Genomic DNA, 17,453 nt, shown 5'->3' on the forward strand with positions numbered 1-17,453 from the left:
ACATTGGACTCTGTGCTGACAGTGTGGAGCCTGATTGGAATTCTTTCTCTCTCTCTGTGTCCCTCCCCTGCTCGTGCTCTCTCTCTCTCTCTCAAAATAAATAAAAGATTTAAAAAAGGAAAAGGAAACAAAAAATAGAAACCCCAAACATACAAGAAAAACATATAGGGAACTTCTACTTCCTTTAACAGTAACTTAGGTAATTTAACTGACTACCCGGGCTGAGACAAGACAAAATATTTTTAAATGCACCCATGCCACTGGACCCAACTATTCAATGCCTAGATATTTGCCCAAGAGAAATAAAAGTATATGTCCACACAAATGACTTTCATGTCAATGTTTACAGCAGTTTTATTTGTAAGAGCCCAAAACTGGAAACAATCCAATGCCTATCAACAGATGAATGGACAAACAAATTGTGGTTACATATATATCAGGAAGTACTATCCAGTTTTAAGAAGGAGTGAATGGTTAGTATATGCAACAACACAGACAAATCTTAATTACGCTGAGTGAAGGAATCCAGACCAAAAAAAAAAAAAAACAAAAAAACAAAGGTAAATACTTTCATGCTTTCATTAACGTTCAGTGACAGAAGGTAGGTCAGATGAGTGGCTGCCTGAAGCTGGGGAGCTGGGATGGGGCAGGGGGTAGGGAAGGGAGGATTACCAAGGTACAGAAAGAAACTGTTGGCAGTGATAAATACGTTCATTGTTTTTATTGTGGTAATGGTTTCATGGTTATATACATATGTCAAAACTCACCAGGGGTGCCTGGGTGGCTTAGTAAAGTGTCCAACTTCAGCTCAGGTCATGATCTCACAGTTCATGGGTTCCAGGCCCGCATCGGGCTCTGTGCTGGCAGCTGAGAGCCTGGAGATTGCTTCAGATTCTGTCTCCTGCTCTCTCTGTCCCTCCCCATCTTGTATTCTCTCTCTCTCTTTTTCAAAATAAATAAATAAACATCAAAAAAATTACCAAATTGTACATTTTACATATATATCATTTACTGTACATAGACTATACCTCAATAATGACCTCAGCAATATTTACAACAATGACTTCAACAATATACCTCAACAAAATAAGTCTACTTCAACATATTGGTGATCTCAAAGAGACCATGAAGAATGATGCAGCCAAGATCCAGGAGAAGGAACTCCAGAAGGTAAGTCTGGCATTTGGGGTCATTTCTCCCTTTGGGAAACATTGTAAATGGTCACCTTAAAAAGAAGAAATAGTGAAAATGAATAGACAAAGTATTCGACCTAAAGGGTTAGAAAAAGACCAACAGAGCAAGTCCAAAGAAACATAAAGAATAAAAAGTAAAATAAGAAGAGAAATTAATGAATCAGAAAACAAGAAGTTCATAGCATAACCAACAAAACCAAGTACTGGGTTTTTTTAAGACTAGTAAAATAGACTGTGGCAAGATTTATTAGGGAAAAAAAGCAACAAGTAAACACTAGGAATGAAAAAGGGGATGTTAAAAAGCATAAAAAGCATAAAGAATATACAACTTTAATGCCAATATAATTGAAAATGATTTGTAGAAAAACATTACTTGCCAAAACTGACTTAAGGAGAAATTTCTTAAACCTAAAATAAACCAATAACCATTTAAGAAAGTGTTTCAACACTTTAAAACTCTACCCCTCTCTGGGCGCCTGAGTGGCTCAGTCAGTTAAGTATCTGATTCTTGATTTTGGCTCAGGTCATGATCTCTCACTTTGTGAGATCAAGCCCTGCACTGACAGTGCAGAGCCTTCTTGGGATTCTCTCTTTCTCTCTCTCTCTCCCTCTGCTTCTCCCTGCTTGTGCTTTTTCTCTTAAAAAAAAAAAAAAATCTACCCCTCTTGAAAACACACGCACACACACATGAGCCATATACACCAAACTTAAAGAGTTTCACAGGCAAGTTCTAGCAAAAACTCAAAGAGTAGGCAATCTCAATTTTATGTTCCAGAGCACAGAAAACTAAGACAAATTCTACAGTTCATTTAATTAAGCCAGTGTAACCATTATGCCAAAACCGACAGGACTATGACAAAGGAAAACTATAAGCTAATCTCATTCATGAACATAAATGCAAAAGTACTAGAAATTTTTCTTAAAATCTGAATACATAAAAAATTTCCTCTAAACTGTGTTTACTCTAGGGATAAAAACATGGTATAATATTAGAAAATCTATTCATGTAATTTACCTTATTAACAAAGCAAAGGAAGTTATGTGATTCTTTTAATAGTTGCAGAAAATGCATTTGCTGTAACTGAAAACTCATTCATAGTTTTAAAAATCATATTAATAAGAATATAAAAGAATATCCTTAATCTGAGAATGAGAATCAACCAAATACCTCAGCAAGTATCTTATTCAATGGTAACTGCTAGATACATTCTTTTTAAAGTAGAAAAAGTAGGGGCGCCTGGGTGGCTCAATCAGTTAAGCATCTGACTTCGACTCAGGTCATGATCTCAGGGTTAGTGGGCTTGAGCCCTATGTCCGGATCTGCACTGACAGTGTGGATGGAGCCTGCTTGAGATTCTCCCCCTCCCTCTCTCTCTCTGCGCCTCCCCTGCTTGTGCTCACCCTCTATGGCTCTTTCTCTCTCTCAAAAATAAATTTTAAAACTTTTTAAAAAAATAATAAAGCAAAAAATGTAAAGAATGCCCACTATCATTGATTTTATCCAACACTACTGGACAACCTTGCTAACATGGTAAAACAAGAAAAAGTGATATAAGAGTTACCAATGAGGGGCACCTGGGTGGCATCCAACTTCAGCTCAGGTCATGATATCACGGTTCAAGAGTTCGAGCCCCACCTTGAGCTCTGTGCTGTCAGCTCAGAGCCTGGAGCCTGCTTCAGATTCTGTGTCTCCCTCTCTGCACCCCTCCCCCGCTTCAAAAATAAACATTAAAAAAAAAGAGTTACAAATGAGTAACAAAACTATCTTACTCGCGGATGTTATGCCAACATAGATAATCCCAGAGAATTATAAACTATTAGAATTCAATAAGTTATTGGAATATAAGAGTAATAGGCAAGAATCAATTACTTTTCTGCACAACAGCAAAAAACAACTAGCAAACGATAATTTCTAACATCATGTCTTCTGCAAACAATAAACACCACCTGGTACTGAGGGTGAAATCTACAATTTATGTGCAATATAAAAGTGGAATAAAAGCCACAAAACATTATTGAAGGAGTAAATAAATGGAGAAGCTTGTGATGTTCACAGATGGGAAGTCCCAGTATTACTAAGAGAACAAGTCTCCCAGAATGAATCCAGAAATGTTGGAGAAAAGGTAAAATACCCAGAATGTTCTTTGTGCAACTTGACAAGCTAACTCTCAAATTCATATGTAAATACAAAAAGCTAAGAATAGTCAATACATGTTGAAGAAGAACACATTTGGATATTAAGCTGCAGTGGGTAATATAGCATGGGGCTGGCGTGGGGCGAGGGGGGCGGGGCAAGTATACCAATGAGAAGTGACAGAGAGCCTAGGAACAGAAACATAAATATAAAACCTTGGTATTTGTCAAAGATAACATGAAAAACCATGGGGAAAGAATCAACTAGTCAGCAAATGGTGCTGGAATATATGGTGATCGATAAGGGAAAAAAATAAAATCAGATCTCAGTTAAACAGCATATGTATGAAAATAAATTTAAGGTAGATTAATAGCATTGATTATGATGGCAAAAATATTTGGAAACAACCTAAATGTTCATCAATAGGAGAAATAGTGAATTGTGGTATATTCACACAATTGAATACTACTCAGAAATTCAAATGAAAAACTAATGCTATTGGTATCTGCATGGATAATTTTTTTAATATGTAGAGCATACAGATTAGGTTGATATAAAATTATATAAAGTTTTCAGCCTGAAAAACAACACTATAATAACTTTATCCACAAATACATGTATAATCAAAGGATAAAAATAATATGGGAATGGTAAAAACCAAATTCAGGATATTAATTCTTTCTGGGGAAAGAAATGAGGTCAGAATAGGGTTTACCACATTTGTTAGGTTTTATTCCTTTTTTTTTTTAAAAGGTTTATTTGTTTGTTTGTTTTTGAGAAAGAGACAGAGAGAAAGAGAGAGAGGGCATGAGCAGGAGAGGTCCAGAGTTAGAGAGGGAGACAGAGAATCCTAAGCAGGCTCCATGCTGTCAGCACAGAGCCCAATGTCACAAACTGTGAGACTATGACCTCAGTGGAAGTCAGACACTCAACCAACTGAGCCACCCAGGTGCCCCTACACTTTATTTCTTAATGAAAAAAGATGTAAGCAAACACAACCAGATGTTCTGACTGTATGAAGTTGCATGAGATGTACAGAGGTAGCTATTACAATGCTGTACTATATACTTTTTTGTATGTTTAAATTATTTCACAATTTTAGAAAGAAAGAGTTGTATATACAGATGCTGAATATTATATTTAAATCCCATTATTTTGGGGCACCTGGGTGGCTCAGTCAGTTAAGCATCTAACTTCAGCTCAGATCATGATCTTGCGGTCCGTGAGTTTGAGCCCTGCCTCCAGCTCTATGCTGACAGCTCAGAGCCTGGAGTCTTCTTCAGATTCTCTGTCTCCCTCTCTCTCTGCCCCTCTCCCACTCACCCTCAGTCTCTCTCTCTCTCTCTCTCAAAAGTAAATATTTTTTAAAAATTAAATAAGTAAATAAATCCCATTCTTCTTATTCATAGGACAGATCTCCTCCAGTCCTGAACCATCAAAGGTCTTTATACAGGTACAGTTGATCTGCTTGGTAGCTTGGAACCCAGATAAAAAGACTCTGTTGATGGAGAGTTTTGCTTATGGCCACGGGGCATGGCAGTGCTTCTCACAATGGGTTTGATAGCACAGAACTCTGAAATTTCCGACCTGAGTCAGTGGTAAAGGCACACAATGTGGCAATGCCACGAGAGGAAGAAAACTGGATTCTGTTCTGGCTACGAAGGAATTTATTCCAAGGGAGGCACTGAAATCCTCTCTGCGAGGGAATGAAGCTGAGCCAATCCGATTATCAGAGCACTGAGCGTTCTCAGTGGAGACAAGGGAAGCTGCGCCCCAGCAGAGCACCACCACCCCCAAATTTGAATTTGGAATTTGTCTAGAAACATCTTGCCACTGCTTGTTTATGTGTCCAGGTTTCCATGGATTTTATCAACATTATAAAGTATACTCCAAACATCAGTTAAAATTGCATTTTGTATTTCCTGGAGGGAGAAAATACTAATGCTGACCTGGACAGAAGCTGCTGAAACACAAAATGACCCCATCAGCACTTTAAGCAAAGTAGAAGTTCTCAGCTTTTCTATGGCATGTTATGGGCGTGTCCAGCTAGCGGGCTTACTAACAGAGTTATAGCATCTTGGGTATGGAGAAACTCACCTCACTGTCCAGAGAAAACAAATAAACATTCATCCTAAATGTTAGGTATATTAGAACCATGAGCACTGTTTTACTCAAGATTTGAGAAAGACTCAGGCTAGACAACAACGAGGCAGAAAGATGTCATATGTCAGCTGAGAGGAATAAAACATCACAGCATGCTTTCAACTACTAACACTTGGGGACGAAGAACACTGTGGGCTATTTTGAGAAAATCTGCATTTAAATAGCTATATACTGGGATTATAATTTATAACATGTTGAGGGGGCTGAGCTGTTAGAAGATGTTCAAAGGTTGACTGAAGCAGAAGAAAAGAAAGAGGGTCAGGGACAAAAGTGGAGGAAGGGGAGCAGGGAGAAGAGATTGCCCCACGAAGAACAGCCAACCAGACTGATGGTTAAAAAATTCAGACATAGTGTACAAAATAGAATCCAAGAAAATATACAACTGTATAGTGGTTTTCTGGAGTGATAAGATATTTTCAATTTTTTCTTAATACATTTGTGTCATTATTAAAATAGACTAAATAGAGAATGAGTAACCAAAAATAAAATGTCAGGACCTCTGTATAGCTTTTTAAGCTGAAACTGATATTCATGGAAAACAGCAAAATATCAAGAACAAGTTAGCACAAATTTTAAGCCTGACAGGTGAGGCTTTCCTTTCATATGTCAAGACTTATGGGGCGCCTGGGTGGCTCAGTTGGTTAAGCCTCCAACTTCAGCTCAGGTCATGATCTCATGTTCGTGGGTTCCAGCCCCGTGTCAGGCTCTGTGCTGACAGCTCAGAGCCTGGAGCGTGCTTCAGTTTCTGCATCTCCCTCTCTCTCTTCCCCTACCTGCTCATGCTATGTCTCTCTCTGTCTCAAAAATAAATAAAACATTTAAAAAATTATAAAAACAAAGACTTATTACAAATTTATGTTAAGAGAATGGGGTATTTCATCAGGGTTAGGCTAACAAAGGAATATAAAAGAATACAAAATGCAGAACTTAGGCATGTAACTGTGGAAACTTGAACTATGTGTGAGATTACATTCCAGTTGGAAGGGACAAATTTGTACACAGTTATTGGGGCAATTAATAATATAAGCAGAAAAAATACATTTAATTACCATCTCACAGCACTTGGGAAATTAAATTCCAGATGAATTAAAGACTTAAATACTGAAACCTAAAACTTAAAACTTAAAACTTTTAGGAGGAATTATAAAACCTTCTTATGACTGCAGGGCAAGAATTTCTTCAAGAAATAAGCAAATAAGCAAACAAAAAATCACATACTATATTTTCAAGAAGAAAATATAGATACATTTAGTTACATTCAAGAATCCTATAAAAAAAATACAAATTGCCCGAAGAAGATACATTTGTAATGCATACAACTGACAAAGGATTAGTAACTGACTGAAATATTAAATGTTATTGAATATTAAATTATTAAATCAACCTAAATATTTAAAGTTATATATCAGTAACAGAAAGAAAAACAAGGAAATAGACAACATAAATGAATAGGTAAATCACAGAAGAGGAAATCCAAACATCCTACTTAACACATGAAAATATTTACCTGATTAGTAAGCAAGAAAATAAAAAAAAAAAATTTCCGTTAAAACAATTAAAATGGAAACTTCAAAGTCTATGCTATGAACAGAATGTTTGTATCCCCCAAAATTAATATGGTGAAATCCTTTTTAAATTTTTTAACACTTGTTCATTTTTGAGAGATAGAGCATGAGCAGGGGAGGGCAGAGGAAGAGGGAGACACAGAATCCAAAGCAGGCTCCAGTCTCCAAGCTGCCAGCACAGAGCCCAATGCGGGGCTGGAACTCACAAACTGGAAGATCATGACCTGAGCCAAAGCTGGACGCTCTACTGACTGAGCCACCCAGGTGCCTCTCATGTATTGAAATCCTAACCTCCATATTAGGAGGTAGAGTCTTTGTGAGGTGATTAGGTCATGGGGGTAGAGCCCTCATGAATGGTATTAATGTCCTTACCAAAGAGACCTCAGAGACTTTTCTGCTCTCTACCATGGAAGGATACAATGAGAAGTCATAGTCCACAACCCCAAAGAGGACTTTTACCAGCAACTGACCATGCTCACACCTGAATCTCAGACTTCCAGCCTCCAGAACAGTGAGAAACAAGTTTGTTTAAAAGCTACTCAATCTATGATACCTTGTTATATAGTAGCTGAAACAGACTAGGGCAGTCTGTCAGCACTAAGTGTTGGCAAGGACGTGGAACAAGAAATGTTCTCATATCTTGCTGGGATGTACTTACGCTACAGAGCAATTTGGCAACATCTAATAAAGATAAAGGGGCATGCCAATCCACTACCAGTATGTACTAGTATTTTCAGTAATTGCAGAAGAATTGTTCTAAATGTTTACCAATAGGAGAATAAACATACTGTGTTTCTTTAACCCAGTTGTAAAATGAAAGAACTAGAGATACATATATCAACCTGGGTAAGTCCCTAAAACATAATGCTGAGTGAAAAAAGACAATTTATAAACATATACATGCATACATACTCACACACTTGTATACACATTTTCCATGGAATGAAAAAAAACAAGAGCAAACACACCTGAAACCAATGTAACATTGTTTCACTTATATGTCAATAAAAAACAATAAAATAAAAATAAGAGCAAACCATTCTATATAGTGTTTTATATTTTGTAAATATGAAGCAAAAGCACATAAGCATTTATTTTAAAAAACTTTAAATTTTGACTCAAAAAGAGAAGAGGAAGAATAGGATTGCAGCTAAATATAAAACAGCCTTCAACTAGCCTTTTATTTCTTTAAAAATGGATCTGGGGGTGCCTGACTGGCTCACTTGGAAGATTATATGACTCTTGATCTTGGGGTTGAGAGTTCAAGTCCTAAAAACAGATGTGTAACCAATATGGCAAAAAGCTAAGATTTCAAAAGGATGGGTGGTAAGTACAATTTAGCCAACAAATATTCATAGTAGAATGTGGCAGGCACTGTTGGAAGCTGAAAATAACAGCAGTGAATAGGATATCCAGTTTCCTCCAAAACATTCTTCCAGGGGAGAAAGACCATATACAATGTAAAACAAATATTTATGTCAGATAGAAAGTGCTATAAAGAAAAATAAATCAGGGGCCCCTGAGTGGCTCAGTCAGTTAAGCATCCGACTTCAGCTCAGGTCATGATCTCAAAGTTCCTGAGTTCGAGCCCCATGTCAAGCTCTGTGCTGACAGCTCAGAGCCTGGAGCCTGCTTCGGATTCTGTGTCTCCCTCTCTCTCTGACCTTTCCCGCTTCATGTTCTGTCTCTCTGTGTCTCAAAAATGAATAAATGTTAAAAAAAATATTTTTTTAATAAATCAAAATAAAAAGTTAGGGGGAGAAGGGGAATGCTACTTAATGGCAAGGTTAGGAAGGCCTTTCTCAGGAGGCGAGGAGTGAGCAGACATATGAACTGCTAAGGGAGCCAGCAATGTTGTGTGTTTTCTTCCACATAGTGAAAATAACACAACATCTCCTAGGAATATGAAAGAAGACACAAATATCTAGAGAGACAGCTCACATTCCTGAATGAATGCTATAAATATATCAATTGACAAAATAATTTTAGCCCATCTAGAAAAAATAATTGATATAAATAACCAATGAAGTACTGAAACAGAAGAGTAATGCTAAAGAGAAATTTGGTCTACTAAATACTAATGAATTTTGTAAATACATATTAATTTAACAGATATCATTAAAAAAATCCAGAAATAAACCTACAGGATATGGGTGACATATCAACGGAGAAAGAATGAAGTGTTGTTGTTACAACTGGCCAACTATTTTCTAAAACTTAGATTCTAGACTAATTCGTCACACCAAAATGACATATGGCAGAACCCGCAGAAATAAAAATAAGCATCCCTGAATCTAAATGTTTAACAAAAAAATCTAGAATATCATAAGTTTTCAAACAATGTATGGCAAATGAACAAAAAAGTAAGACATAGAGCCCCTTACTGAAGAAATGAAAGAAGTTCTCTTACATTATAATATTTGCCTTACTCATTCAGTTCCTCATTTCATTCACATGCACTGAGCACTTGCCTGGTAACATCAACATCTCAGGGTGTAGGAATGATTGAAGGCTCAACATGTCCTTCCGGGTCAATCACATTTTTCCTGTGGATCTGGCACCACCCAGATCCAATGCATGCAGATCCCTTTTGCCTATGAGGCATCACATCTCTAAGCCTCAGTGTTTGTTCCCTCCGTTAGGGGAGCCTAGATGAGGTCTGCTGACTCCAAGAAGCTGGCCCTTCTACGTCTTGCTCCTCAGCAGCACTGTAGAATAAGAAACTAGGCTCAGGGGTAGGGAAGCCTATGGGGCTAAGTCACCCAGGTCAAAGCGTCACTGTCTGACCATGTGAACCTTCCACACCTGGGTGTCTGAGGACACAAAAGAGAGCTCCTGCCACTGACCTGAGGCTGGCCGTCATCAAAGCTCCGAAGATGCAAGATTTTCACTTTCTCTTTAGGAGCATTTTCTTGGGCATAAATAGAAAAAACAAAACATTCATGTATCAGCTAGTACTTATGGAATAAACATTAATGTTTCTATGTTTTCAAAGCCATCTGAAAGGCAAAGAATCCCTTAATAATGTTTTTGGAAGAAAACTGAAAAAAATCATCATTTGGAGATCTCTCAAAACATTCTCAATAAAACAACAAATCTTTCATCCTGTGCAAAAGTCAGTTTATTAAATCCATCTTCATTTTACAACAAAACCAGGAGTTAATAACTAAGGTGCTGTTGCTGATTTAAATCTTCTATTCCATCAGTTTTTTAAAGGCTTCTCACTTCTCATTTAATTAATAATTTAATACCCACCCCTTTCTACCCCGTCCATGCACCCCCTTCTAGCCCATAGGGAGAGTGGGGGAAGAAATGAATGTAAAACTCAGGTAATATAAAATGTTCTGGAAAATAATCCTGTCAGTCATATTGATAGCTAGAATGATTCGCCAATTTTTATAGCCATCATAACAGCAGCCTGTGATTTGAAATCTTCTAAAAACAGGAAGCTGTGTGCTTTAAGCCATGCCTGGAATTCCTAATGCAATGAGGGACAATTGCTGTGAACTGTTGCTGCCACCAGCAGTCACGCTCATAGAATGACATTTTCTCCTTGTTTTGTTTCTAACTCATCTATAGGTATTTCTTGACCACCAAATGCTTTAATAAGAAATAATTAGATTGTAACTGACCACAAAAGCCATTTTTCCAAGGCTTTAACTACAAAGTAAGTCTTGGGACTCATCAAATGGCTTTTTCCTGTCTCACATTTCCCCTTGTTTGCATAGAAAATGTTAGACTCCATTGGCCACTCCTTCCTTCACTTCCATTTCCCAACTAGTTGTTGAGAATCTACAGGCCAGGCCCCAGGGCACCAAGACAGAAGCATGCTTACTATTCAAGTAACAACGTGAGGTCACTGGGAATAAAGTATGGTTGATGGGGAGGAGATGAGGTCATGAAGATAATGGAGCCAGAATCTGTCCTACTGTAGGCCATAGTCAGGACTTTCACTCCTATTCTGAGAAGAATGAAGTCTAGAGAGAAAAGGTAGTAATTGTCTTTCCTTTGGTGATAAGAGCTAAATTACCAAATGTTTAAAAATGGATGCCCCAGGGCACCTTGGTGGCTCATTTGAGCTTCCAACTCTTGATTTTGGCTCAGGTCAGGATCTCATGGTTTCGCTGACAGTGCAGAGCCTGCTTGGGATTCTCTCTCTCCCTTTCTCTCTGTCCCTCCTCCATTCACGCATGCTGGCCGAGTGTGCTCTAATTCTCGCTTTCTCGCAAAATAAGTAAACTTAAAAATCTTCTTTCTAAAAAAAAAAGGGTGTCTCAGTATAAACTACCATGTCGCGATCACCCTGGGCATTGTCACAGGGGCTTTCACAGATACCCTCTAGCACCACAGGATTGAGTCAGAGATTCAGAGGGGTCCACAGCCTGTTCTTATAATTTAGCCCCTAGACTGGAATCTGAACAGGAGCTGCGGCACCACACCAATCACTTCCTTCTTGCTTTCTTACACCTGCTCACTCTTCCTTCTTTCCCTAATTTCATCTCCTTGAGCTTCTCATAGCCTATGAGAGTGAGCACCGTGGGGGCTGCTGTGCAGGATGGGAAAAGGCCCTTTGTCCAGTTGGAATGCCAGAGCCACGGGCCCTTCCTCACACACTGTGGATCCTGGGATCCTCGTGAGCTGTCTTAGCTTTGCCCCTGAGTAGAAAAGCACATAAAAGTCAGGAAGAAAGAAAAACATGGTACCCACAGCAGCCTCAGTGCTATCTTTTTTGCTGGCCCATGAATTAGAGACTGATTTCCAAAGCCAACCCTGGGGGGAAACATGGCTACATTTCCCTTCTGACCATGTTTAATGAGACTTTTGAAGCAAGCACAAAGCTTCTCCTTGGTAGGAGGATCCTACTTTCCTCCTGTGGTAGAGGATCTGAATGAATAAAGGGAGAAAGATGAGAGCAACTCGTTTCATGTAATAAAGCTGGCCTTGTCTGCTCCACCAGTGATTGAATTTTAAAATATGAACAGGATTCACAAGATAAAGGTTAATATGACACCCTACTGCGATGGTTATTGCTAACAGTAGAAAATAGTCATTACTCTGTTAACATTTCCAAGTGCTGATATGAGCCACAGGCTATTAGTATTACTGCTGCACTCGTCAGGGCAGATTAAATAGCAATCATATAAATAATCACACTCTTTCCAAAACTTGAAAATTAACTCAAGGACTAAAAAAAATTTAGCCTCTGTGTACATCAGCCTTCTTTACAAAGTCCTTGTATAAGTTACTTTCTCATAGTTTATTGGATACCAGAATTCCCTATTATTTAGTAAATGTCTCTACTTTTGTTGATGTTCATTAAGATTGTGCAAACTGCCCATGCGTAGGGGGCTGTGCTTTTCCCAATCTCTCCAGGGAAGAGAGCCCAATCAGTGTAACCCTGGCCTTCCTTCACACCTTCACTCATCAGAGCCACTGGGAGAAGTGACTCATTGGAATGGTACATTTGTCAGGAATAGCTCCACTTAAGCACGTGACTAGTTACAGCCGATGGGATGGAAATGAAGGTAGGCATGCAATTTCAAGGACAGGTCCTTAGGCAGAGGCTTGCCTAGCTCCGTCCTGTCTGCTGAAATGCAGAGAGGATTGCGAGAGCCAGTCTGGACTCAAAGGTTGAGGCTGCATAGGAAGAAGAGAGATGCAGCAGAGAAGCTGGGAGCCTGGGTCCCTGATGACTAAAACTTTCACACTAGCCTGAACTGCCAACCCAGACTTCTACTTAAGAAATAAAGCTATGCCTCATTTTCACCCCACTTATTATTTTGTCTTCTCTGACAATCACAGCCAGAGTGGCAACAGAGAATGTCGGGGCAGGGGAGGCACGGCCCAGGAAAAGGAAAATCTGGACGTTTAGGTCCAAATGAAAGAGCTGTGCACTAATAGTCATACACTCAGATTTGTATTCATGTACCCATAAAATGGATCCTCATTAGTAAGCACAAGCACATTAAATGAGTTAATGTTTATGAAGTACTTAGAAAAGTCTCTGGCACACAGGAAATACTAGGCAGGTGCTATTAACTAAAAATAAATAAGAATGAATAGTGTGAAGGTTAATTTTGTGTCAACCGGCTAGGCTATGGTGCCTAGCTGTTTTAGTCAAACCCTAGTTTAGAAGTTTCTATGAAGATATTTTTTTAGATAGAAATCATATTTATACTCAGTTGACTTTAAGTAAAGGAGATTACCTTCCAAGTGTGAGTGGAGTGATGGCCTTAAGAAAAAAAACTGAGGTTTCCTCAAGAAAAAATTCTGCCAGGGGGTGCTTGGGTTGCTCAGTCAGCTGAGCATTGGACTTTGGCTCAGGTCATGATCTCACGGTTCAATAAAAAATGCAAACATACAAACAAACAAGGAAATACCTCCACCTCCTTCCTTCTGGGAAGGAGCCTGGAGCCTGCTTATAAAAAAGCACAAGCTCTGCTCTGCGCCTCCACATCATGGAGCTTATCCAGGGAAAGCGTTTCCTCATGGGCTGGACCGGGTTCTGTAATAAGCCCACCTGGGTGACAGGCCTCAAGCTGAGTTCATCAACTAAGCTGTTATCAGCAAACCAAGGGGTGCTCGGGCCTCCATACTTACTCTTTATTTCCCAACCTTAGCGAGATACAAAGTCTGAAGGGCTCCAAAGCTGTTGACTTCCAGTTACTGAGGTTGTCCACACCCCCTCGGTCTGTCTCACAAGACCACAGGCATCCCAGGGGCAGAGGGACTGGGACATGTGGAGACCTTGCCTAAGTCATGAAACTTCTGCTCTGCTTTTGTAACACATGCCTTCTTGGTGCCTGTGCTGTGTGCTTCCCCTAAGAGAACTAAATCTAAAAACAGATGCAGGCCTGTTGTGTCTTATAAATTTATTGTCAATCTGAGCAAAATGGGTGGTGCAATCAAATCAACTGAATCAATACTAAAATATCATTTCTATCGTGCTGTGGCAGTATAAACACCAGTGAAAACCAAACATTTCTATCAGAATAAAGAAAACAATGAAGATGAGGGCTAACACTCCCACCCCTGCAAGGTCCCGTCCAGTCACATTAAAACTGCTCAGAAAATGTCTTCTGCATTTTGCTGACATTTTCTCAAAAAATAAAGGAATTATTTGTTTTGGTCTGCTTTGTTGAATTTTCATTACTCAAAAAGAGACTTGTGGGGTTTTTTAATAATCTAAAAAAATTATAAAACTTAAATTATATTTAACGTTTCAGGTTTTTAAGTAAGTGTAACAAACTCCAAAAACCCATTCTGTCTGTGTCAATAAGGATTTTCCTTTTATATATATTTTTTTATGACGACAGCTGTATTCTGAATTGGTACTGATTTTTGTGGACAACAAAGGATCTCAGGGATGGAAGTTTGTAATGGCTTAAAGCAACAGGCCAGCTATAGAAGAATGCCACTGGAAACCAGTCTAAATCAGAAACCCTATATCATACAAGGGAAGAAGAAAATAATATTCCTTTGTTGAATCCTTCCTTCAAAGACAAAAATAGCCATGTCTATAAACCCCTCCAGAACCCAGTATTAATTTGGGGCCAACTCAGAGAAACAGTGCCATCTGCTGATTATACGTGCTATTTGCTGCAAATCACAGAATTTCAATCTTGCCAGTATATTATTGATACGAAATTGCCCAGGCAATGTGACGTAACCCAGGACTGCACCACTCAGAGAATGACTGCAGGGTTTTCTGATGGGCTCCTTTATCATACACCCTGTTACATAGACAAACAGGCTGTTGGGAAGTTGAATTCTGCTAATCAGGGCTGTTTGCATTTTAATTCAACATTGGTGATTTGGTCTTAATGAGAATGTGAATAAAACATATTATCATTTAGAACAAGAATTCATATGACCATGTGTCAAAGGTGTATTTGTATAATTAGAAATGACTTCAATATGTGACTCAAATCCTACCCACCATCCTGAGAGCTTTCATCAGCTCCTGCAGCAGACAGAAATCGTGGAAGCAAAAACAGAAGGCTAGAGCTGCCAGAAGGCAAGAAAAAACTGCGGGCTCTGCTTTCTTCAGGGTCCCGCACTGCTCCATGCTCAGCTTAATAAATACCTTGAAACTTAGATCTATGAGCAAGGAACCCAGTCATGATGGTTAAGGAAGAAAAAGAAGTGAAATATGTCACTCATTCAATCAATCATTCATTCATTCACTCACTCAATCTCCTACTTAAAAGGAGCTATTTTGTGCTAGACACTGTACAAGGTCATTCAATCCTTAGGCTGAGTAAAATAAATCCCTGTCTTCAAAGAAACAGCCTGATGGAAGAAAGAGCCAAGTACATTGTTAAAGACCATATGTTATGTGCTATATCCCAGACCTATGGGCAGGGGAGCACAGAGAAGGGGGAAAAAGGGGAATTCTGATAAACTAAGTATCTGCCACAGGAAAGGTGCTTTATATATGCAACCCATATGTTAACTGGGTGCCCTTTAACATTTAAATTAAAAGAGTTTGAGCCCCCCACAAACTGGACCGTCAAAGTTCAAAGCTGTCCTCAATTCCCAAGGGCTTACCTTGTGCTTCCCTGTGCTTCTCAGCTCTGGGCTTCCATATCACACTTGCTGCCTTTGTCCTGCGTCACAAGGATTCCCTGACAAAACTCAGCCTCTTCTGACATCTCAGCAGGATGTCATGGCGGGGAAAGATAAAGGGAGGACTACTTCCAGGACTATGTAGCAAACAACCACATGGAGAAGCACTGTTACTCAAATATCTTCCAGTTCTGCCACTGGGAGCTTTTATCTAAACCCGTCCCAGCTCCCTCCATGCTCTCATTTTTCTCTCTTCACCCTTCCTCAGATTGCCTTTAAAATTCCAAATTTTTCTCCCTCATTACACTTTGACAGCAATCAACACCCAAGGCTTACTCTCTCCCACCCAAGTTTTAATAAGGTGTTTTTCCAAATAAAGACTAAGAGGAATTCTGATATAAGCAGCCAAGATAATATATCTCTACCCCACTAGCCATACATTATTTCACTTAAGTCTCACAACAGCCCTTAGACATGTAACTGAACAGATGAGAAAACTCAGTTATCTAAGACAATAACTAGCCCTGTCTCACGGGTTGCAAGCTCTTAGTATTTAGAAAACAGCAATAAGCACTTAATAAATGCTGGTCATCATTATATTTATCCCTACATTTATCTGCTTTATCTCTTTTCTACTGACACTTACTACCTGTTAATTTCATCCAATCTCATGACTTTATTAAATAAAATCCCTGTACTGACAAAATCCCAAAATTATCTCTAGCTTTGATCAATGCTCTGAACCCTATTCATTTATGAAACTTTTTGGACATCTTCCCTTGGCCTATCAAACCTGACATAATCCAACTGAACTTCAGATCTTCCCCCACAAACCTGTTTTCTGTCTTCCCGTCTCAAGAACTGGCAATACCATTCCTCCTTCAGCTCAGGCCAAAAATCTTGGGAGTCATTCTTGATTTTCCTTTTTCAATCCATTCAGAAACCTTGTTGGTTCTGCCTTCAAGAATTTTAAGAATCCAACTGTCCCTTAACCTTTTACTGCTGCCACCTGGTCTAAATCACCATCATCTCTTAACTAGATTATCGCAACAATCCTGTAACTCATCTTGCTCCCACCCCACATTCAGCCATTCTGTTCCATCACCAGAGCAATTCAAATCCAGTGGTTTTCCACTCCTTCCAGAGGAAAAGCTAGAGCTCTCAAGACCATCTTCAGTGTCCTCTACCATTTGAACTGCCCCACCACCGTCACCTCTTTGACCTCATTCTTTACTACTCTTCCTCTCTCCACAACGGCCTCTAGCTGTTTCTCAAACATGCCACATACTCCATCTATCTGAAGGCCTTTGCATGAGGTTCCTTCTGTCTGGAACATTTTTCCCACAGAATGTCACGGCTCTTTCAGGTCTCTGAATAAATTAAGCCTATATGCAATCCATGGCCCCACTTTAATATCTTTCCCTTATTCCACTTAGTTTTCTTCATAATGTTGCACATGAACTTAGCCTCAGTCCTTCCATCTCGACCCAGAGTTTACCTTCTAGGCCTGCACTTGGGGGGCCGGGGGGGTGGGGGATACGTGACTACCCCCACCCAGGTACAAGAAAAGAAAAACAAACAAGAGACAAGGGTTAATGGTCCTTGTTAATGGTTATTTACGACAGAACTGGCATACTCTATCCTTGAGGAAATAACTCTTTCTTCGAGACCCCCCATGACCCTAAACCTTGCCTTAGAATGACAAATGTTTTCCTACATACCAGGGCCCTCTCCTTATCTCTTCGTAGACCCCCCTGCAATAACCACTCAATTCTGCTTCTGTACCTCCTGCTTGCTTGTTCATTATAAAAAGCCCTAAGTTCTTGGACT

At 39.2% G+C, this 17,453-nt stretch overlaps 1 long non-coding RNA gene across 1 annotated transcript; it reads left to right on the forward strand.

Moving 5' to 3' along the window:
* Positions 1-4,272: 4,272 nt before the first annotated feature.
* On the forward strand, positions 4,273-5,226 carry LOC115278624. The gene is made up of 2 exons (XR_003903004.1): positions 4,273-4,367; positions 4,737-5,226. It is a non-coding gene; the product is annotated as an uncharacterized LOC115278624 (long non-coding RNA).
* The last annotated feature ends 12,227 nt before the right edge of the window (positions 5,227-17,453 follow it).

Source organism: Suricata suricatta, chromosome 15 (assembly GCF_006229205.1).
Source record: "Suricata suricatta isolate VVHF042 chromosome 15, meerkat_22Aug2017_6uvM2_HiC, whole genome shotgun sequence".
Lineage (NCBI taxonomy): Eukaryota > Metazoa > Chordata > Mammalia > Carnivora > Herpestidae > Suricata > Suricata suricatta.